The sequence below is a fragment of the Ictidomys tridecemlineatus genome, chromosome 1 (genome assembly GCF_052094955.1).
Source record: "Ictidomys tridecemlineatus isolate mIctTri1 chromosome 1, mIctTri1.hap1, whole genome shotgun sequence".
Classification (NCBI taxonomy): domain Eukaryota; kingdom Metazoa; phylum Chordata; class Mammalia; order Rodentia; family Sciuridae; genus Ictidomys; species Ictidomys tridecemlineatus.
In genome coordinates, this window is record NC_135477.1 from 148,542,909 (window position 1) to 148,566,812 (window position 23,904).

The window sequence follows — 23,904 nt, forward strand, 5'->3', positions numbered from 1 at the left end:
GATGTAATTGGGAGTATTTGTACTTTCCTGACTGTAAGGACATTTTTCTTTGGCATGTCTCCCTTAAAGAATTACTTTGGGTTATAGTGATGAGCAAATCAAGGAAAGCACTTTAAGGAGACACAGGATGCCCATTTTAAAAGGATTATAATTGCAAGACAAAAAGTTGGCATTACTTCCTTCATCATTAGAGCTGGGTCTAGATTCCCAATGACATTAAAAAACCTTGAAGAGTACAGCAATTTACATTTCCTTTCATTTCTTTAACCTGAATCTAAGGACAGTTGTACATTAGCTATGCATTTCTGCATCTAAGTTTTTAAGAATACAGAATAAGAAGATGGTTTATTTGAGCATTATTGGGATTTTCAATTTTCTGTACTCCAGTTCCTCATTATCATGGTTATGCAGAACACCTTGACATGTGAGTGGTACATTTCTGTGATTCCAGATGTCACTGTTATTTTTTTCTGGTTTGTAAAAGTGATGCGTTCTTTTTGTATTTTCACATTGCCACCTGAAGTAACTGTATCTGCTTTATAGAGAGAAGCTGAGCAAAGGTTCAGTCAGGCAAAAATTCAATTCAAATTCTGCCCTCATCACTTTCTGGGAAAGTCACTTTAGGAAAAAAACAAAAACAAAAACAACCCAACTACCCCAGTAAGCGTCCTTCTTCATCTGTACAAGTGAGCTGAAAATACCTGTCTCTGGAGATGGTGACAAGTAAAGTGCTTAGCATATAATGAGCACTCTGTAAATGCCCTATTTTAGTAGGAATGGGAAGGAGTTAGAGGAGCTTTTGTTCATGCTCTGGTGAGTTGTCTAATATCAACTTGGCAGGTTCTCTCTTCCTGGCTTCTCCACTATCTGAGATTCTCAATCGAAACAGTGCAGACATGTCTGTTTTCATAACTCTGCAACTTAAACCAGACAGGCTCTCAGCTTTAAGCCATCTCTTAGATTTAAATAATTCCTAATAATTTTCTTACCAGTTACTAAAACAGCAAAATAAAATTAACATTGATGAGCCTGAGCCTGCTTTCCAGTATCATGTTGCTGATTTCTGTTTCGTGTCAATCCAGAGGCTCTTGAGTGTTATCACTAGAGAACAAACCCTCCCCACCCATACCCCATATCAACACGGTCCATAGTATTCTGATATGCAAAGTGTTCTTCAGTTCACAAAGCACACCTGAGTTACTAAATCAAATAGCCCTGAGAAGCAGGTGAGTTGGCTGTCATCAAAACCATCAAAGCCATGAGAAACTAAGAGTTCTAGAACTGGAAGCACTAGCTCGGGATCCTAAAGCTAATGAGTGACAGAGCTAGGATCCAATCTCAAGGCCCAGCACTCCAATACATCAGCTCAGGAACTACTTCCTTAACAAGACTCCTAAAGTGCAAGAAGTAAAATCAAGTACCAATATATGGATGGTATCAAACTAAAAAAGCTTCTTCACAGCAAAGAAAACAATCAAGAGTATGAAGAGAGCGTCTACAAAATGGGAGAAAATCTTTGCTACCTGCATCTCAGGGCACTAATTTCCAGGATAGACAAAGAACTCAAAAAACCTAACACCAAAAATAAATAAATAAATAACCCAATCAATAAATCGGCAAAGGAACTGAACAGACAGTTCTCACAAGAAGAAACATGAATCTTCAACAAATATATGAAAAAAATATTCAATATCTCTAGCAATCAGAGAAATGCATATTAAAACTACACTGAGATCTTATCTCACTAAAGTCAGACTGGCAATTATCAAGAATACAAGCAACAATAAATGTTATGAGGATAGGGGTAAAAGGGTACACTTACACATTCTTAGTGGGACTGCAAATTGGTATAACCACTTTAGAAAGCAGTATGGAGAGCCCTCAAAAAACTAGAAATGGAACTACCATTTGATCCAGCTACTCCACTCCTCAGTATATACCCAAAGGACTTAAAATCAGCATACTACAGTGACACAGTCACATCAATGTTTACAGCAGTACAATCCACAATAGCTAAGCCAAACTAGATGCCCTTCAACAGATGAATAGATAAAGAAATTGTGGTATATATACACAATGGAGTATTACCCAGCTATTAAGAAAAATGACTCTATGACATTTGCCAGTAAATTGATGGATCTGGAGACAATTATGATAAGTGAAATAAGTCAAACCTAAAAAATTAAAGGCCAAATACTCTCTCTGATATTTGGAAGCTAACCCACAATAAGAGTAGGGAGGGGAAGAATAGAAGTTTAGTAGATTAGACAAATGGGAATGAAGGGAAGGGAAGAGGATAGGAAAAGAAAAGACAGTGGAATAAATCTGACATAACTTTCCCACATAAATATATAAATGCACCACAGTGAATCTCAACACTCTGTATACCCACAAGAATGGGGTCCTAATTAGAAACAGATATATTCCATGTTTGTATAATTATATGAAAGTGAATTGTACTGTCATGTATAATTAAAAAGAACTAATAAAAAGTGAAAAAAGAACTTAAAATGTTTTATATTTTGTTTCTTACATCCATGCATCCAAATCATGAATCCTATGTCCTTAATAGTAGTATAAGGGGAAAGAAATTCTTATGATTTCTATATAAAGTGAAGATATTGTGTACAATATAATAAAAAAGCATTGAATGTTAGTTACTATACATCCTTTAAAAGTTTTTTGGGAATGTATGGTCTGTTTTATGTGTATTTTCTGTTGAATGGACAAAAGCCTGTGGTTAACTGTGGTTAATATTATAAGGAAACTCCCTTTGAATAAGGTATAGAGTTTCCCCATTATGGTTTTTAATTGGAACATATTAATCAAAATAAATTTCTAGTAATTCCATAATCTTTTTGAAATAACAAGAGGTTATATTAAGGTGTATTATCTTGTGCAGTTTAAAATTATAAATAGTTTTTTTTTTAGTTGAGATGGTTAGATTGTTAACTTTACTGCAGGTTTATTTCTATATTTTACTTAACATTGCAATAATTCTGTAGTATGCTACTTTGGAAAATTGCTTCCTTTTTGAAGTTTTCTCAAATATTGGGAGCTGCTTTGTCAATAATTTATTTTAAAAACTAAAATAAATAAAAAGAGTAAGTTTAGGTGTGAGATATGATAGAAGAAAACTGATATTGCACTATTAATTAACTTACCTGGAATATATTTCATTATTAGTAAGGTTGAATATATTTCAAGCTTCTCATATATATTCTTTGGTCAACTTATTATCCTTTAATTGGCTTAATTTTTGTATTTCTCTTTTTTCATATACATGCAAGTTTTTTCTTATTAAGACTGTAAACCTTTGCCTATCCCCATTCTTGTGGATATACAGAGTGTTGAGATTCACTGTGGTGCTTTTATATATGAATGTCAGACTTATTATAATATTATTTATTATATCTCACAAAAATGTTTTCCAGGGGCTGGAGTTGTGGCTCAGTGGTAGTGCACTGGGTTCAATTCTCAGCACCACATATAAATGAATAAAATAAAGGTCCATCAATAGCTAAAAACACATACTTTAAAAAAAATGTTCTCCAGGTTGATAGTTTACAGTTCCTTTTTTTAAAAAACATGCTTTTCCATACAGTTAACGTAACCAAACCAAACCAAACAAAAACGCTTCCAAAGAAAAGTTTCCTAAGCTCTTGCTCACTGCTTCTGTATTCTTATCCTTGTCCTTTAGTCTTAGGCGAAGATTTAGGGTTGTACAAGGAGGAATTTCTGAAATGCAAATCTCAAGTCCTACCTCCAGAGATTTAGATTCATTAATTCTGTGGCAAAGAATTTTGCATGTTTCACAAATTCCCAGGAAATTCTGAGGGGCACTCTTCTTGGAAAAACTGAATTCCTAGAACTCTGAGTTCTTTAGGGTGTGTCACCATTCCTCTAAAATTATGAGAACGTTTTCTCAACAACTTGCACAGAGGTAGAGATAGTTTGGATCAGCTAAGAGTAAGATGTGTACCAACAACAAAAGTCTCCAAATATTAGTGCCTTGCCAAAACAAAGATTGACCCAATGACTCATATTTATGTCCATATGAATTGGCTACAATACTACTACTCTTCTTTCATTTTCTTTTTGTGGTACTGGAGAATGAACCCAGGGGTGGTCTTCTATTTATTTATTTTTTAAAATCTTGAGTCAAGGTCTTGCTAAGTTGCCCAAGCTGGTCACAAACATGCAATCCTCCAGCCTCAGCTTCCTGAGCAGCTGGAATCATAGGTGTGTGATTCTGTACCTGGCACAACCATACTATATGTCACATATCATTTCCACTTAAATTTGCTTGACCAGTGAAAATCACAGGCCCACTTTTGCTATCAGGAGGGAAAGAAGCAGTCTCCTCCCTTAAAAACAGGTTGGGAATTCATGCTAGGATTGTTTCCACAGTTCTCTAATGAACCACAAAGCCTTACCTGGAATAGGTACAACTGTCCATGCTTCTTAGACTAACCTCAAGATTCCCTCTTCCAAATAAATATTTACTTGCTAAGCTGAATATGTTGCCACTGTAATTCCTTTCCATTCTCAAACATTCTTTTTCAGGTATTGTGTTTCTACCTCATATTGTTCTGAACCTGAATACTGTTATGGTTTGGATGTGATATGTCCCCCAAAAGCTCACATGTGAGAAAATGCAAGAAGGTTTGGAGGAGAAACGATTGGCTTATACCTTTAGCCTAATCAGTTGATTAATCCTTAATGGGATTAATTGAGTGATATTTAGAGGCAGGTGGTATGTGGCTGGAGAAAGTGGTTCATTGGGGATGAGACTATAGGGTCTATTTTGTATCTGGAGAGTGTTCTCTCTCTCTCTCTCTCTCTCTCTCTCTCTCTCTCTCTCTCTCTCTCTCTCTCTCTCTCTCTCTCTCTCTCTCTCTCCACTTCCCTCTAGCATACTCTTCTGCCATGATGTTCAGCTTCACCTTAAGCCCTGAGGAATGGAGCCTGCTATCTCTCTGAAACTGTGAGCCCCCAAATAAATATTTCCTCCTCTGCAGTTGATCTGGTCAGGTCATTTAGTCAGAGCAACAAAAAAGCTCACTAAAACAAATACATTAATTATTTGAACATATAGAAACCCAAGCTCCAAACTCTCAAATTTATAGTTTTGCTAATATCTCTTCATGTTCAAAAATGTGCTTTAAGATATTTAAAGCTAATTCTGGGTCAGTGATCCTCTGTGTCTTCCAATGTCTATTTATGCTTTTGGAGCCTGCCAGTGACTGTGGCCACATGCTTCAATCAAAGGCAATTTTCTTCTCTCTGTTTAGCCCTGGTTTCCGACCAGCAGAGGGAATAACTTTGAAGCTTTCTCATTTTTGTAATAAACAGGCACTTCAAATGTCAGTGTCCTATTCATCATTAAAATTCATCTTATATTTCGCCTCCTCCTGGCACCCTCCTGGTGATGGTTGGATTGTGGCAAAGCTGAAGTGTCTGTTTTGTCCCTGGATCCACAAAGAATAAATTTGGCAAGTACAATCTTATTTTCTCTTTATCAGCTGAGTAAATGGTTGTTGGATTATATATGAATCCAATATATCTATTGACAGGAGAATATCATTAGTACAACCAAGACTTACGAGGCACACCATCAGATGCATCCCCTAACAGCCGAGTGACCAATACTGACTAAAACAGCAGCTGACGAGGAGTCGATATGAGGTTTCATGATAAGCTATATTTATTTGCAATTTGATTTTCTCTTCTTGGGAATTGCAAATTTTATTTGAGATTGTAGCTTTAACATAATAAAATACATATAATCTCTGAAAAGCCAATGTGAAATGGGAGTGAGCTCTGATATATCAGTTCTCTCTCTCTCTCTCTCTCTCTCTCTCTCTCTCTCTCTCTCTCTCTCTCTCCCTCCCCCTCCCTTCCTTTCCTTTCATCCTTCTTTTTAAAGCCCCTAATCCTCCCAATAATTTTGTCAATGAGCTGTGATCTACCTACTCAATCCATAAGTATATATCAAAAGGCAATGATATAGCAGATTCTCTCCAGGATACAGGGGACATTGTAATGCCCCCAACTAAGTCCTTGCCCTTACAGAAAAGATCCAGTGAGTACATATAGCATTTGAGGGTAATATTATATATATTATATATATAATAATATATATTATATATATATATATAATTTGTTAAATGAACTGCCACCAAACACTTCCTGTGTGCCAGGCACACTTCCAGGTTCTGAGGATATAGCCTAATATAAAGGATATCAGTGAAGCTGATATTTACTGAGAGAAAACTCAGAATAGTAACTCATAGAAAGATAACAAAAGCTGTGGTTTTCAATTTTCATCAGATGGCTGAAGTTGATGAAAAGAGTTATAAAGGTATCTAGGCTAAGAACATTCCAGGGAGCGCTAAGGGCAGGTACAAAGGCCCTAAGGCATGAGAGTGTCTAGTATTATCAAGGGGCAACAAGAGAGTCCTGAAGAAAGTAAGAACTTAATTTCACTTCAGTGACATGTCCAAACCAGCTTCTATTTGTGGAATAATAAACATTGAGTCATCAACTAGAGTAAAGTAGAAGTGGGCAGAAAGAACAGGATTGTAACTGAAAGAGTCTTGCTACTATTTTTATCACCTAAAATAGATACAGGATGATGATAAAGAGACTATAATAAAATGACACAACAGAACTATAACTCAATAGCAAAAAATAACTGAATTTAAGAATTAGCAAAGAAATGATGACTGTTTAAGGAGATGGAAATGCTAATTATTCTGGTTTAATCATTGCACATCGTATACATGTATCTAATCATCACACTGTCTCCCATTGATATGTATATTATATGTGTCAATTAAAACTTTTTAAATGAACGAAGAACCCTAAATAGATATTTCTCAAAGGAAGCCATACAAACGTCCAACACGTATATGAGAAGGTCCTCAACATAGCTGATAATGGAAACACCTGTAAGGATGGCTGTTATCACAATCAAAAGGTAATATATGTTGGCAAAGATACAGAGTAAAGGGAATGTTGGTACACTGTTAGTGGAAATGCCAACTAGTACAGCCATTATGGAAAACAATATGGAGTTTCCTCAAAAAATTAAAAATAGAACTATCATATGATCTAACAATCCCAGGCCTGGGTATACATCCAAGGGAAAATAAATCAGTATCTTGAAGAGATATCTGTGACTCTCACGTTGCTAAGTTGGGTTGTACACAGTGTCACAGCTACAAGGGCTTATAAATTCTCAGGAGGAGGGCACATGCCCTGGGCCCCCTCCAGGGTTAGAATGATGCAGGCCAAACCCTGAGTCTGTGGCACTGTGTACAGGTCTCCACCTGATGCCGGGACCAGTCTAGAAGCTCTACGAGCTCTGGCCTGCATACAGCGCCTTCAGTTTCTACCAGGTGCTGAGTCTCACCATGGTAGGCCTGGCACTGGGCTCCAGGACCAATCCTGGTGCCAGCTTTCTTGCCTTGCTTTCCAGAGGGTGGAGTCTTGCTCCCTGTTCTGTTGACAGAGTTTGGAGGATGGGTGGTGAAGGCAGTCAGCTCCCTGGCCGACAGCAGTTCTGAAGCCTCTGTGTTCCAATACTGGCCTGGAGGTGGGGGTCACAGAGCTTTTCCCGGCACAGGGTTTCCCCGTGGCAGCCTCAGTACTGGGTCTATTCACTCAGGCCAACCTGAAGGTCTCTCTTTCCATGTTGGGCTGCTTGGAATTGCATGAAGGGTACCACCAGCAACACTTTCCACCTGTCTTCTTCAAGGCATCTTTTCCTTGTATAACACTAAAACAGGCACTACTAACACCCCTCACCTGATTTCTTGAGTTCTTGTGATAGTAATTTGGTAAGTGACTTTATGCGTCTGTGGGCAGAACTCTCCAGAAGATCTTACTCAGCCAGTATCTTGCTCCACTTCCAACTACAGTTAACCTATTATTTACTTGAAATTTGCTAAGAGAGTTGATCTTAAATGCTCAAATGTGCGCACACACACACACACACACACACACACACATATACACACCCCACTACATGTGGTGAAAAATGTTTTAATTAATTTGACTGATAATTATACAATATATAGATATATCAAATCATCATGTTGTGCATCTTGAATTTATAAAATTTTTATCAATTACATCTCAATAAAGCTGAAGGAAAAAGAAACAAGGTATCAAGAAACTTCTTTACAACTTATCTTTTTCTACATAGCATCTTCTTTAAAAAAAAAAAATCACATCCAGATGTTAGCTATAGTATAACTATAAGCCTTATCCATTTTAATCCAGATGTTTAAAATAATGTTGTGTGTGTGTGTTTGTGTGCATGTGTACGTGTGTGAACCCTTTTCATTTTTTATTTTGAGATGACATTGAGAACTAAGTTGCTGAAGCTGGCCTCAAATTTTTCATACTCCTGTCTCAGTTCCCTGAATCACTGGGATTACAGGTATGTAATACTACTCCTGGCCAGATATTGAAGACAAGAGTGCTTGTCTTTCTGGAAACAACATTCTGTTTCTGGAAAATAGTTTATGTGTTCAGTATTGAAAAGTACAACTCCATTTTTTTTTCCTCTTTACAAAAGCTATAATTCTCAATAAGCTCTTTAATTTTCTAGTACCTAATTCCCGAACTTCTTGTTTTTCTCCATCTTTTGTGAAATGATAGAAATGATTCCTTGCAAAAAACATCCTGAAAGAGTTGATTTTATAGCAAATGATGAAAAAATCATGAATATGTATACATATGTATGACCCTAACAACTACCACCATGATTACTTAGTGCAGGAATTCTATATTGGTGCTTGTGTTGGCCTACCATCAACATACAGCTTTCATGGTGCTGTTATTGTTAGGAGGCCATGTCTTTTGTTAAACAGACTCCTTCCTGCTTTTCTTTTTTTAGATACTATATTCTGTTAGGCTTTTTAGGGCTGATGATTAGTGGTAGAATTCCTACAGAATTCTTGCAAAGGAGCTGATAGAAATATAAGGAGATAACAAAGCACTGTTAAAACTCTGTGCTTAGAGGATGTCCCTACTGACACTTATTAGCTGAAGCTGTTTAACCCTGGGCAAGTTACTCGACCCTTCTGTCCATCTGTAGAGCAAGGGAAAAAACTACATCTCTTAGAGCTGCTTAAAGGTAAAGGCAGTGTCACCTGGGAGAACTGTCACAGTCCCTGTCCTCAATGCCCTATTAGCTAATATGATGAACAAATAGCTTGTACATATCTACTCATTTACACAAGGGTCTGGCCAATAGCCATGTTAGAGGATAGATATGATTTATGCATAAACCTTTCCCTGGGTCCTCATTTCTTGGGGGGTCACAAGGCAGGGAAGCTTTTCTGCATTTCCCAGGCAGAATACTGAATGCCATATTAATTTCACCTGAGTGTGTGTTGCCCGAGTTACACTCTCCCACTCTCTTGGTTTTCTCCTCCTTATTAGGAAATTTTTGAGAAAATGAGATTCGCCCTTTGTTAATAAAAAGTCTACCTTATCTCCAATCAGAATTCTAAAGTGTATTAGTTTTAAAATGCTTAAATCATTTCTTCAGTAGTTTAACTTCTTTTGTGCAGAGAGCATCCACCAAGAGAATTGTTATTAAACACTCAAAAGTGAGGGGAAAGTCTCTCAAAGCAGGACCGGCTGTTTAATAAATAACCCATTGAATTCTTGCAGCCCTTTCTTTTAGATAAAAAGCAATGGCCATGCCTGTGAAAGAAACCCATCACGGCAAAACCCATACCCAACAGAAAGTGACAAATAGAGGGAGATGACAGCACAAAGGGCCAGAGAAGCTCATCTTTGTAGAGAGGACAAAGATGATTCTGCCTATTGGAAGCAAGTGCACCTCCTTTAGCTGTGCTTAGGGGAAGTCTGGGGAAACCAGCATTGGGAGTGCTGTTGGGAGGTCTTTCCTCCAAGGACTGTGACAGAATGTATTAGTGGGGGTGGGGGTGGGAGAATAACGATCAAATCAATTACCTATGGAACTGTTTTAAATGCACAATAGCACAATTTCAGTCTCATTATTTTTTATTTTTCCTCTGCCCTAATGTTTTACCTACTGTGTGGATATGTGCCGGTATGTTCATGTGAAGATAAGCCACAACACAAGTCTAACATAAATTCATCTGCTGGGGATGGGGGCCTCCTTTAATCCAGCAGGCCAGGCCCTCTAGCTCTAGGATGGGTCTCCCAGTTTAGAGTCACTGTCTCGGCCCTCACATGTGCACCCTCTGATCCACCAGGATTTTTCCAACTGAGATATGTTCTGCCACTCTTAGCAGCATTTCTACCTCCTGCCTACTAGTGAGCCATCTTGCCTGACATACTTCTACCATCCAGAGGCCATCTCTTATCTCCCAAGCTGAATCATTAATTCCCTATCTGTTCTCAGGCCATCCATTGCCACACTTTCCTCAGAGCTCAGAACCCTGCATGGCCCTATGACTGTTCCCAGGTATGTTTCTTCATGAAACTAATGAAAATCACTTCTACATGGCAAGATCCATCTTAGCCCTTCAGACCAGGAGGGTCACAATCAATATTTAAATGAATATGAATATAAATTAGTAAATAAAGTCTATCTCCATAATATAATAGGATGCTTTTGATTCGTCTTTAGCTTTCCATAAATTGGTGTTTATCTTCTTACAGATAAAAATATGTTAGGCTGGGGATGTAGCTCAGTAGTAGAGGGCTTGCCTAGGATATGTAAGGCCCTGAGTTCAATCCCCAGCACCATGAAGAAAAAATACTAATATTACTAATAAACATACAATCAAGAAGAAAATTTTAAATATGTTAGGCTATTGAGTTTGGGCCTTTGAAGTGTGGCAAAGCCACCATATTTACCAGTCTCCTAGGGACCAGCCAGGTCATGTTAGAAGCTGCTCTCAAGGAGGGTTCTGTAGCAGCAGGAACAAAGGCAGTCTTTTCTTTTCTGGAGAGGAAAACTAATTTATAAAACACCAGATTCAATCTGGCTAACTCGAGTAATCCATGTTGCTTGATGAAGAAAAAAAAAGTTTATCCAAATCTATAATAGATTGAGATTAATTATCAAATATTCAAATGTAGGACTATTCAAATGAATAACTTCAGGTCAAGAATTAAAATGTTACGGCTGGGAATGGTGGCACATGTCTGTAATCCCAATGACTTGGGAGACTAAAGCAGGAGGATCACAAGTTCAAAGCTAGCCTCAGCAATTTAATGAAGCCCTAAACCATTTAGTAAAATCTTGTCTCAAAAAATAAAAAGGGCTGGGGATGTGGTTCAGCCATTAAATGTCCCTGATTCAATCCTTGATAATAAATAAATAAATAAATGCATTCACCTGAGCTTGTCCTGCCCAGGCTCAGCTTGAGAGCATTTTGGCTGGTGACCAGACACTGGGTACAGCAATTGAAGGCCACAGTAAGCTCACCCCAGGAACCTGCACTAAAACTGGGAAAGCCACAAATTGCTTTGGTGAAGTAAAACAGCACTTTCTTCACACACTCCTTCCTCATTAGAGAGAATTATAAGAAAGGAAAAAAAAAAAAAGGACAAAGTTTAACAACAACGTGTAACATTTTGGCTCCATAACCATCTTGTCCACCCAAGCAACTTGATGGCCTCGGTATTTCATATTAAAATATCATATATTTATTCAAGTTCTGCCTTAGTCCAAGTGCTGTGATGCTATATCCCTTGTAGTTGTCCTCTGTCCAGTAGGGATTACCATGAAATAACAGGAGCCAGGAAAGTAATCTTCCCTAAGGACCATTATAGAGTGGGTTTTGATCGCTGGGGAGTCATTAAGGAAAAAAAAATCATATGATCAATGAGGTTGGCTGAGAAGATGAGGAAAGAATCCCCAAAGCAAGCAGTCCTGGAACTGAGGTTTGAGAAATGATGATGGTTGCCATGGAGTGAGGCTGGGGGAGTGGCACAGAGTGGACGAGTGGGCAGATGGGCAAGCTGTGTTCTCCCGGAGAGTACAGCTGGGGGACATCACATGGTGGCTAGACTAGAGAATGGAGCATAAGGAAAGAGCCTTCAGAAGCTGGAGCCACAGAGAAATGCAGACAGGGCCTGACTATTAGCCCTTTCATGAGTGGTAAACCCAGAGTCTGGATGTATCCTATAGGTGGCAGAAGTATCTTTCAAACATTCAAGCAAGGGTGTGAGAGTCCAGAAGTGACCAAGTCACTACCAGGAATTGAACCCAGGGGAACTTAACCACTAAGCCACGTATCCGGCCCTTTTATTTTATATATTTTTTTTTAAATTTTGAGATACAGTCTCACTAAATTGCTTAGAGCCACACTAAGTTGCTGAGACTGGATTCAAACTTGCTATTCTCCTGTCTCAGAGCCTCCTGCTGCTCATATTATAGGTGTGCACCACTGCATCTGGCTCAGACTTTATTTTGATAAGAATTTAGGTAAGCAAACATGCATGCTTAGCACCAATAACCGTTTTTAAAAGCACTATAGTTATACATAGTAGTCGGGTTCATTTTGACAAAATCATACATACATGTAATTTGATTTCAATCACCATTTCCCGCACTTTCCCTTCCCTGTTCACCTTCTTTTACCGGCATCTGCCTTTCATTCATTTGCTTATTTATTTATTTAGATAAGTTCTCCCTAAATTGCTGAGGCTATCCTAGAACTTGTGATCCTCCTACCTCAGCCTCCCCAGTCACTGGGATTGACAAGCATGCACCATGGTATTTGGCTACTTATTTATTTTTGATTGATACTTTCTACATGTATATAAAGGTGAAATTACCTGTGTTACATTTATATGTGACATTTGTATTATATGATTTTGTTCAATTCATTCCATATTTTCTCTCCTTCCTATCCCTCTTCCTTCCCTATCTCTTTCTACTCCACCGATCTTCCCTATCTCTTCATGATATCTGCTCTCCCCTCCCTCTGCATCTTCTTTCTCTTGTTTTGCTCTAGTTTCCACATATGAGAGAAAATATTTGACCCTTAATTTTCTGAGTCTGGCTTATTTCACTTAACATAATGTTCTCCATTTTCATCCATTTGCCAGAAAAATTCTATAATTTCATTCTTCTTTATGGCTGAGTAAAACTCCTGTGTGTGTGTGTGTGTGTGTGTGTGTGTGTGTGTGTGTATCACATTTTCTTGATCCATTGACCAATTGATGGGCACCCGGCTGATTTCATAATTTGGCTATTGTGAATTGTGCTTCTATAAACCATGAAGTGGCTGTATTGTTATAGCATGCTGATTTTATTCCTTTAGGATAAATATCAAGAAGTGGGATAGCTGGATCAAATGATGGCTCCATTTCTAGTATTTCAAGGAAGCTCCATACTACTTTCCAGAATACTAATTTGCAGTTCTACCACCAATATATATCTTTCCCCCCACATCTGCCCCAGCATTTATTACTATTTGTATAATTGCCATTCTGACTGGAGTGACATGAAATCTTAGGGTATTTTTGATTTGCATTTCCTTGGTTCTTAGAGATGTTGAACATTTTTTCATATATTTGTTGGAAATTTCTGTTTCTTTTTTTGAGAAATGTCTGTTTAGTTATTTTTCCCATTTACGTATTGGGAACATCAAAAGCTTTTAATACCTTTAACACATTTCCCATCCATTCACTTCTGTCATACTTAACCTACTTGACTGAAACTTGTCTCTTTTTAATTGTCTGACATATTTGATTAGCTCAGAATCAAACCTGTCCCTTTTTGCATGATGAGCTGTCTCCTATTTGGTCATGGAATATGGAGGTTTCTTTCTCTTCTTTTGCCTGAACACTCACTCATCTAATATCACAACGTAAGCACCACTTTGCTGAAATCCCTACATGATTTCCAAACCCTCACATTTTACTAAATATGAAGCTGTATTTCTCCATAATATGTCCAAATCATGCTCCAGGTACAGACATTTTAATTCCTAGAGATCACCCATATCAGTATTACTGGGCCCCCCAGGTACAGACCTGAATAAAGATAACCACTGAATAGGGGCTGGGACTCTGCATTTCAACAAGGTCCCTAGGCAGGTTCTAATCTCATGATGTGTATAATAATGGTCTAGATTTAAGAAAACTTTATAGGAAAATATTGCTCCAGGAGTATTTTTAAGTTGATTGACTCTGATTTAAATAAAAGTGATTTAGGAGTTTCAGAGAAATAGATGTTTATACTTCCCCATGATCTGCAGCTCCTAAGCTGAGAACATTCCACAGTGATTGCTATGAAAGCTTGCATCCTTTGCCAAATCAGATGATCCCTTGGCATCTTACTTCGTCCTCCCTCACCATTCTCACTTCTGATGTTGAAGTTACTGCTTTCACACCTCTTCTTCACAATGTCAGTTTCTTCCACCCAAAGCCTTGCTTGAAAACATAAAAAAAAAATGTGTGTTGGTCTCTATTCTCTCACCACAAAAATCACCTGTTCAGGAGGCTGTATTGAACTTGGTCATATAAGGTAACTTGTAAATAACCATGGGTGGGCATAAAGAGACCTTTGGAAGCTGTGAGAGAACTGAAGAGGGAATGAAGAACCCGGATCTTAGTGGGTGGACTAGAGTTACCCAAGAATAAGGAACAGGAGCATCAGAGGCCCCTGGGAGCCAGAGAAGTCTGAAACATTGTGGCCAGGGATGGGTTTGGTAGAGGCAGAGTGAATATTGACCTTAAGACAGAATGTGGCTTAATGAGAGTTAACAGCAAATTTAATATTGTTCAGTGTTCACAGGAGTCTTTTTCTTTGTGGAGTAAAAATGAAGTTATTTCACTGGATATAAAAATGGCAATATTTCAGACTGTCCCTGTGTATTTTTAGCTGTTGAGATGAGATGACTATCTTATAACCATAGTTAATGCGTGATTTTCAATGGTTCAGATTTTCCATGTTGCAGATTTGAGTATGACATTTTGGGATCCCTTTGTGTTGAGAGAAGATAGATTTCTTTCTTTGTTAATGATTTAGAATAATTTTTATCTGAGTCCTCACAGATTTGATTTTTTTCTGAAGATCCTTTTCTCTTTTTAAAATGCCAAAGGAGAAGGGAAATGTAGGGCTACCAGGCATTCCAAAGCCATCTTGTCCAGTCCCCCAGCCCATGTGGGAATGTCTTTCCATTTGAGTTATTTTAGACACTAATTTGTTTGGACACAAGTGCCATGACATTCAAACAGAACATCTAAGTCTGGGTTGCTCCAGACTCCAGAGGTGCTAAAAGCAGGAACACATGAGGTCTTATGCACAAAACATGTCAAATCAAGACATGTTTTCCAATTTTTTCAACACTAGTTCTCTAATTTTAAGGAATCCATGTCCACTTTCAAGAACTTTGGTAAAGGGACATTATTTTGCAAGCAGCCATCCCAATGCATTGATTAAAATTCAGAGACTAGAGGGGTATCTCAGTGGTCAAGCCCTTGCCCACCATGTGTGATTCCCAGGGTTCTACGTCCAGTACTGCAAATGTAAAATTTAGTATTGCATTTTACAAAAGACAATGTTGAAACATTAAGAAAGTCTTCATTTTGCAATTCAACAAAACTATATGAAACACTAATTTTAAAGGTATCTTAGGAGTTCATGTTAGACACTCCCTTCCAGATGAAAGACATACTGATACTCTGCAGGGGAAATATTAATTGGATGGCGTTATAACATAAGTTTTTTGAGGATGAAGAATCCATGCCTTGTTCCCATGATTTTTCTCCAATGTTTGTCACTGCCTAAAAAATAGTAGGTGCTTACAAGGCTCTTACTCAAAGAATATACAAATTAGTGGAAATTTGACAGTAATTTAGGACCCATCACTTCACTTTTAGAAAGTTATTTTAAATAAATAAACATAGATGAGATCAAAGACTTACCTGTATAGATTCTCATCATGATGTTAGTGATGGCAAAGAGGTATGAAGATAAATGTAAATAGATTAATTGGATTATGATACATCCATATGAGGGAGTTTTATAAAGTTATTAAAATAGTATTATGTAAAAGTATATAATGACAGGGAAAGATGAAATAGGTTGATAAACAGATTATCAACCATATAACTATAGTGTTTGTTGAAAAATGACTATAGAGTATTTATCACAAGGTCTTAGAATTAGAAGTTATTTTATTTCCTTATTTTTATTTATTCTGATTTTTCTATCATGAAGAAGTATTATGTTATGCTATATTTGTAGTGGTAAGACATTATTAAAAAGGTAATAAGCCGGATGCAGTGATACATGCCTGTAATCCCAGAGGCTTGGGAGGCTAAGGCAGGAGGATTGTGAGTTCAAAGCCAGTCTCATCAAAAGTGAGGCTCTTAGCAATTCAGTGAGACCCTACCTTTAAATAAAAATAGGGCCAGGGATATGGCTTAGTGGTGGAGCGCCCCTAAGTTCAATCCCATGTACCTGCCCCCTCCCCAAAAAATATAATACAATGAAAATATTTTCTTTGCATTTTTCACCTGAAAACTACCAATGATACCCGAAATTCAAAAACTTTGGGGGTGGGGTTTGTGATCCTGTATGACTCTCCTTTGATTGAGTTGCTCAGAAGGTCATTGGCAAATTCCCTGGTCATTTATTAGTTTCTGTTTAACTTAGTTTACATAAAATTCAAAACAAGAAAAAAATTAAGGAAGACCTCATAGTATTAAAAGATATAAAGGATAGCCATTTTAATTTCTATAGAGAAATGATATTTGGAAAGTGAATTAGAGTATTTGGTGCCATTAAAAACTATAGCAAAAAATCACAGCACAATCAAATGAATGAAGATTTGGCTGTAGCATAGATCCCTTTGAAATAAAGATTCTGCTGTGTGTGAACATTCTCTAGGACCTGAAGTCCCGCCCCCTGAGTAATGTCTTGAAAGTGAGACATGGCTTCCAAGACCCTGTTAGCACACAAGTGAATCTTGAGGAGTAATGCTTTGCTGAAACTATGGAAACAGATGGATTAGCCCCTCATTTGTTACCAGCTGAAGTCAGGCTCACTGTCAAGCTGCTATAACAAAACTCTAGGTGCTGAGTGGCTTCAACAACAATCATAGATATGTCTGAGTTGTGGAGGCTGGCAAGTCCGGGTCCCTGGTGTTAAAGATTTGCTGTCTAGGGAAACCCTCATCCTAGTTTGCCAAGGATGGAATACACCCCAAGTGTATCCTCACAGGAAGAGAGCTCTGGTCTCTTCCCCCTTCATACAGAGCACTAATCTCATTATGAGGACCTCACTCTCATGACCTCATCTAAACCTAATCACCTCCCAAAGGTCTACCTCCTGATACCATCACATTGGGGATTAGAATTTCAACGTTGGAACTGTATGGGGTAGAAACATTCAATCCATAGCACTCACCCTTGTTCTAACCAGTTGACGCTGGAAATAGAACTTTGAAGACAGGATGTTTTATGGCACAACAAGCACAGGACAAAGTCCAGGGTGTGGAGCTGGCTGGTGCCCAGCAGCCACGGGGCTCTGTGCTAAGAAAGAAGACACTATCAGAGAAAAGTAGAAGGCGGTAGCATTTACTTAGGACCTTCCAGGTGCCAAGTATTGCTTCCTTCATTATTCCTTCCACACTTCACATTATTTCTACAAATTGGAATTATAGTAAACACCTCACCCATGAGAAAAATGAAGCTCAGACAGATTACATCACATAGCTAAGTGGGGAGTTGGCTTCAGAGCTCACAGCTGACAGACTTAGAAGCCATCCATTTGATTATATAAATCACTGGAATGTAATTTCTAGGAGACCAGCAATCTTTGTCTGTTTTAATCCCAAGCATGTAGAATAGTTCTACACACATTGTATTAAGGTATTTTTGAATGAATGAATAAATGGATGAATGAAGACAAAAACTTCAAGTGGTGGGGAAACATCAGAAGTCCCAGATCTTTCTTCATGAGCTGAGTCTTCATAGACATTACAGACTGAATCCAATTAACTGGGCTGTGTTTTGGTTTGCAAGGTGTTCAGAGCAACATAGCAAATTTCAATATTGTTCACAAACATAATTGCTAAAAGATGACATGGTTAGGGAAATATTCGTTCTGGTTGGTGGAGTGATTGCCAGCTGACAGCAGAGATATACCACCACTCTTGCAGGCTCTGCCTCCCGAGGCTGCCCATGCAGACCTTCACCTGTCCTCAGTGCAGCTGCCCATTGGGACACAAGAGCTGCCAAGTTGAGCTGAGACCAGGGCAAGCTGCCATCCGTTGATGCAGGCAACCTGATGTCTTCCTCCTTTGCAGCTGGCTTTATACTTTTTTATTTCAGCTATGTCCTTGAATATGGTTCAAGCAAAGTGGTTTAACATTTTAGTCAGTCCCCAATTCAGCACATTCCCAATTCAATTTAAATGATGCCAGACAGCATTTATAGTCATCTCACATAGGCGGTTCCTCTGAGCAGTTTCAATGGAAATTCTACTCCTGAAAATTCTGAGACTATTTTTTTGTTTAAGGATTGTAGAATAGACTAGAATTGTCTGGATGCAGATACATTCTTATATGTGTGTGTTTAGAACAGAGGTAGACCTCTCAACCTGTGTAGATTTGCTTTTGGTGCCAACAGCAAAGTGTTCTTATGCCTGTCGGTGCAAAAATGCAACATAACTTTGAACCAACCATTTAAACTCTGTAAACTTTGATTTCCCAGTTTGTAAATTGAGGCCAACGTAATTTTATAAAATTCTTATAAGTGTTATTTGAAATATTGTAGTGCCTGAGGCTCTCTTTTATAAGGACAGGTATCAGGACCCTGAGAGGTCATGTGTTTTCCTCTAGTCACACAGCTAGTGGGAACTTTGGAACTAACACCCAAGTCCCCCCACTCTGTATCTATCCTCTTGTTATCTTGTATCCACCTGCTATATACTTCCCACTTTTAGACAGGAATTAGAACGCATTCTGTTTCATAACCTCACAATAATTTTCAGCCCCCAAAACTAACTTAGTATTTTTACAAAGAAAAAAACAATATACAAATTATGTTAAAATGGTAAACAATTATTATTCTCAGGATGTTGATATACTTCATCTCCCTCTTGCATCACTTTGTTGGTCATAATATCAGCCTGGAGTATAATTATTACTGGTGTTATTCATGGAATAGTAACTTATCTTTAATTTTAAAAGTAACCAGGAAAAAACACTTTTTATTGTCCTACAGGAAAATAAAAGCTGGAATGTTTTTCAAAAAGTTCAAATAAATGGTGCCTAAACTTGATTGTGCATTAAGGTAAATTTGTACTCTTCGATGTCTTGGTAGGTATTTAGGTTCAGTCAAAATCCTATTCTAATAGCCATGCACAGTGGTGCATACCTCTGATCCTAGGGACTCTGAAGGCTGAGGCCAGAGGATCAAAAGTTTGAGGCCAGCCAGGGCAACAGTCTGTCTCAAAATAAAACAAAAAGGGCTGGGATGTAGCTCAGTGGCAAAGAACTCCTGGGTTCAATTCCTTGTGTGTGTGTGTGTATGTGTGTGTGTGTGTGTGTGTGTGTATCTATATCTATATCTAAATATATATATATATATATATCAATAAACTCACAGGAAACTCATGACAATTAATAATGAAAATAAAATATTGTGAATGATTCAGTTTTATTGATGTCCAACTACATTGCAGAATTTCAAAATGGAGTATTCCATTATTTGGTATTTGAAAGAATTATCCAACCATCTTTTCTAGGTGGATGGAGAAGATGAACTTCCTGCTCTAAGGTTCTTCCAATGTGACAACTCCAACATTTGAAAGGCATTATAGCACCAATTTGGTTCGATTAATTTTGTACTGGTAATTTATTAGTTCTAAGTCCTATAGCAAGTCATTTAAACTCTGAATTTGTGGTTTCTTTGTCTGAAAAAAAGTAGAGGAACATCATTTGAGAGACCATAGTTATAAATATTGTCTGGGATAATGCACATTGAAGAAAACCTAGAACAGTGATAACATAGTTAACTTTTGTCAAACCCTTTGGTAAATTTTTATCACAATGTTAGCATTGTGATAAAAGCCACACTTGAACTATTGCCTTCATGTTTTCAACCATCTTATATCACATCCATTTTACAGGTGAGGAAATTAAACTCAGAAAAGTTAATCCCCAGGTCTAATGTCCAGTGCCGTAACTAGGAACAGTTTCCATCCTGTTTGACTCCAAGGACTGCTGCTTATTACTATCTCATTGTACCATTTTTCCTGACCCCTAAACCAATACTGATTCACACTTCAATTCAGCATCAAAATGGATTTAGATATTTGGCCAATACTATAAATAGTGTTTTCTATGGAATTTCTTCATCTCAATACCAATATCAATCTTTGGGCCAGCAATGGAATGTACACATCAGAACTTTCTCATTTAGATTGGCTGTCATATTAAGTATAAAGGATATGTCACCCACTTTGAACTGAGCATATGAAGTGCACCATCATTGTGTTATTTCTAACCACTAACCTATTCTGGATGTGCTAGAAAGGGACTCCCAAAGTCTCTGGTAGTGTTATCAGAATCAGAATAGCACCAGAATGCATCCCCCACAGTATGAGACTAGACCACTGGTTGAACGCATCAGAAATGGTACTTGCAGAAAGCAAAAGAAGTCTTCTGTTGGCTTCTGGCAGTCTGCTAAACTTCCTTTAATAATCCTCCCCATTTAAGAGAAATAATACTTTGGAAAGGGAAGATCTTCTTTCAGCTGTGGAATAATGCTGTTATCTATCACTGGTGGGGGATGGGAAGGACTTCCACTACATAAAAGATGTCCCCATGTTCTTAGCTGACTTCAATTTGAAGCCCAGAAAATTGTATCTGTCTTAACCACAGGAAGTCCACCCCCCCCCCACCCCTTTTCCTGCCGGCAGGAAGGAGATGATGTTCTTGGAAAAAATACTGAGCTGATATTTTCTTGATACATGAAGCTGAGATGTCTTATTGAATTTTACAACTCCATAAAACCTGAATTAAAGTGTGAATATACCTGCTCACTACCTAATCCATCTTCCTGGAGAAACACAGCATTTTTTCCTGGTTATTTCAAACCTCTTCTGTTTTGCCTGCAATCTAATTTGGAAGCAGTGATTGCAAACAATTATTAAGAATTGGGCTTTTGGTTCTGGATCCAGCCACAGAGCCATCATTTACTCTGACACTCAGCATCCATCAAATGGAAGGTTTTAGTAGAGTGATCATTAATCCCAAGAGGACTGCCTTTTACATAAATTTCCAGTCCTAGCACTAATGCTTCAGTTGAGGAACTGGTGTACAGGCAACTAGAAGCTCCATCAATCCCCACCAGGTGGGTACACATTATGTCCAGTGGTAAAATAAAATTCTGCATGAAGACAGAGTGAAGCATTACCAAGTACAAGCTGGGAATTTTTTGTAATTTATGTAGGTGATAATTACCTACTAGTGTCACTCTGCTACATTATTAGATGTGTGATCATTTGGGAATAAGTGAGACTTTCCCAAGCCTCAATTTCCTCACCTAAAAATGGATATAATAATAGATCAGATCTCCTTATCTAGATTCTAGTGTGATTTAAATGAAATAATACATGTATACAAATTAAGATTTTTAACTGCTATGAATAATACTTAGCACATAGTAGATGCCATAAAAATGTTTGTTCATTATAAATATATTTAGGCTAGTGACTGGCACATAGAAGTACACAATAAATGCTTGATGTTATCATTAATATCACAGTCAGCAGCAGCAACATATTGGACACTAATCTTAGGGATTATGAGAAGGAAATAAAGATTAAAAGTACACTGTCCTCAAAGAGTTTACCACTAGTGGAGGAGAAAAAAAATGTATGTGGGAATGCATCCTGCTGGTCACTGAACTTAGGAGTAGAAGAAAAAACTCTGCTAGCCCTTCCCCAGTCTTGTCTTCCCAGAAGAGGTTAGCAATAGTATAGTGATAGCACCCATCAAATAATTAAACCCAGAGACATGTATCATCTATGTCTCATGTTGATAACAGAAGGACAAAATGTAATAGATATGTAAGAGAAACAGAGATTAGTTCTGATGGGCATTATAAGAAGATACTGCATGTCCTGGGGTTGTGGCTTAGGGGTAGACTGCTTTCCTACAATGCATGAGGCACTGGGTTCGATCCTCAAGACCACGTAAAAATAAGATAAAAATATTGTGTCCAACTAAAACTAGAAAATAAAAATTTAAAAAGTAAAACAAAAAAAAAAACGAAGATGCTTCATGGAAAAGGTGACATTTGAGAGGGTCCTTAAAAGATAAGAATTTCTCTCTCTCTCTCTCTCTCTCTCTCTCTCTCTCTCTCTCTCTCTCTCTCTCTCTCACACACACACACACACACACACACAATGTTGTGTTGGAACCTTCTCTGTTCAGCTATGCTATAATTTGCCCTGGATTAAGACTCCCACTGAAAACAACTATAAAACTGGACAAAATATATTAGGTAATTTTTTCAGACATTGGCTAATAGGCAGTAAAATTCTATGGTCCCCAAGGGAAGGTAGACTCATAAAGTGAGTTCCATGATTATCCCAGTCATTGCTCAGGAACAATTTCCTGACCACTCTACAGTGAGCTGGAGTCCAAACAGAGCACAGCAATCCTACTCAGCTGAGGAGAAAGAGATCATCAGTCCTAAATATATGGGATATGTGTTAGTCAGCTTTGCGTCACTGTAACTAAAATACTCAACAAGAACAACTCAGAGAGGAAAAGTTTACCTTAAATTTAGTTTCAGAGGTTAATTTAGTCCCTGGTCTGCTGACTTCCCAGCTCTGAACCTGAGGTAAGGCAGAAGGTTATGGCAGAGGAGGACTGTTCTTATGGTGGTCAGATCCCTGGGGCAGTGGATATGGAAGAAGCCAGGTGCAAATATAGTCCAGGTCACATTTCCAATGACCTGTTTCCTCCAGTCACACCCTGCCTGCCTTCTGTTACCACCCAATAGCCCATTCAAATTATTACTCCATCAAATGGATTAATCCACTGACTAGGCTGCAGCTCTCATAATCATTTCACCTTTGAAAATCCCTGCATTATGTAACATATGAGTTTTTCAGGGGATACTTCATATCCAAACCATAACAGAATCTGTGAAGAATGGTCCCCCCCCCCAAAGCCTGTTTGGGAGTTGCTAACAGATAAATAGATAGGTTGGGTTATAATTGTGTAAAATACACAATGTGGGGTTTGTTGGCTGCTACAAAATAGAGACCAGAGCAAAGATGATCAAAGTTCAGCAGTATTAGGGTACATTGGAGTCTCTGTCTAGCCTGAGTGGATGAAACTCATTAATACCTCTTTAACAATGCAAACTCCCTGCTCAGATACTGGGGAAACTGAGCCTGAGGCATAAAGACTATACCTACAATAGGATATTCTCAGGACCTACCTTAACTAAGCCTCACTCCAAGCCTTGATAAAATCTAGAAGAAAAGATCAAAGTTTGGAGTCAAAGTTTCACCAACTTACAGCAGCCAAGAAAATAACTCCAGCTTTTCACAGATGCATAAAAGAGTCCCTTTGAAATTAAAAGCCACAATCTCTCCAATTTCCTGATAAATTGTGTTTTTGTTTTTGTTTTTTCGTAACTAATTTTTCTCACATTGAGAATGGAAACCGAGAAGCCATCCCCAAATCCTCAGCAGTTACCGGCAAGCATTGAAAGACTGAAATTGTAACATGTTCTCTAACTAGCAGAGTCTAGCTAAATCTACATATGTATATTTCCTGCCTTTTATTCTTATAAATTATAAGATTCCCATAGGGCAAGTTGAGGTAGATTAGCTGTCTTTCTAGTTTGGGCCAAACTGTGATTAAATTTATTTTCCCTTTTATATTGTTTTTTTTTTAATTT

General features: G+C 37.9%; 1 protein-coding gene across 10 annotated transcripts in view; it reads left to right on the top strand.

Moving 5' to 3' along the window:
- The window catches only part of Trpc7 (transient receptor potential cation channel subfamily C member 7), a 316,931-nt gene that overhangs the window by 73,185 nt on the left and 219,842 nt on the right, over positions 1-23,904 (top strand). The window lies entirely within an intron of this gene.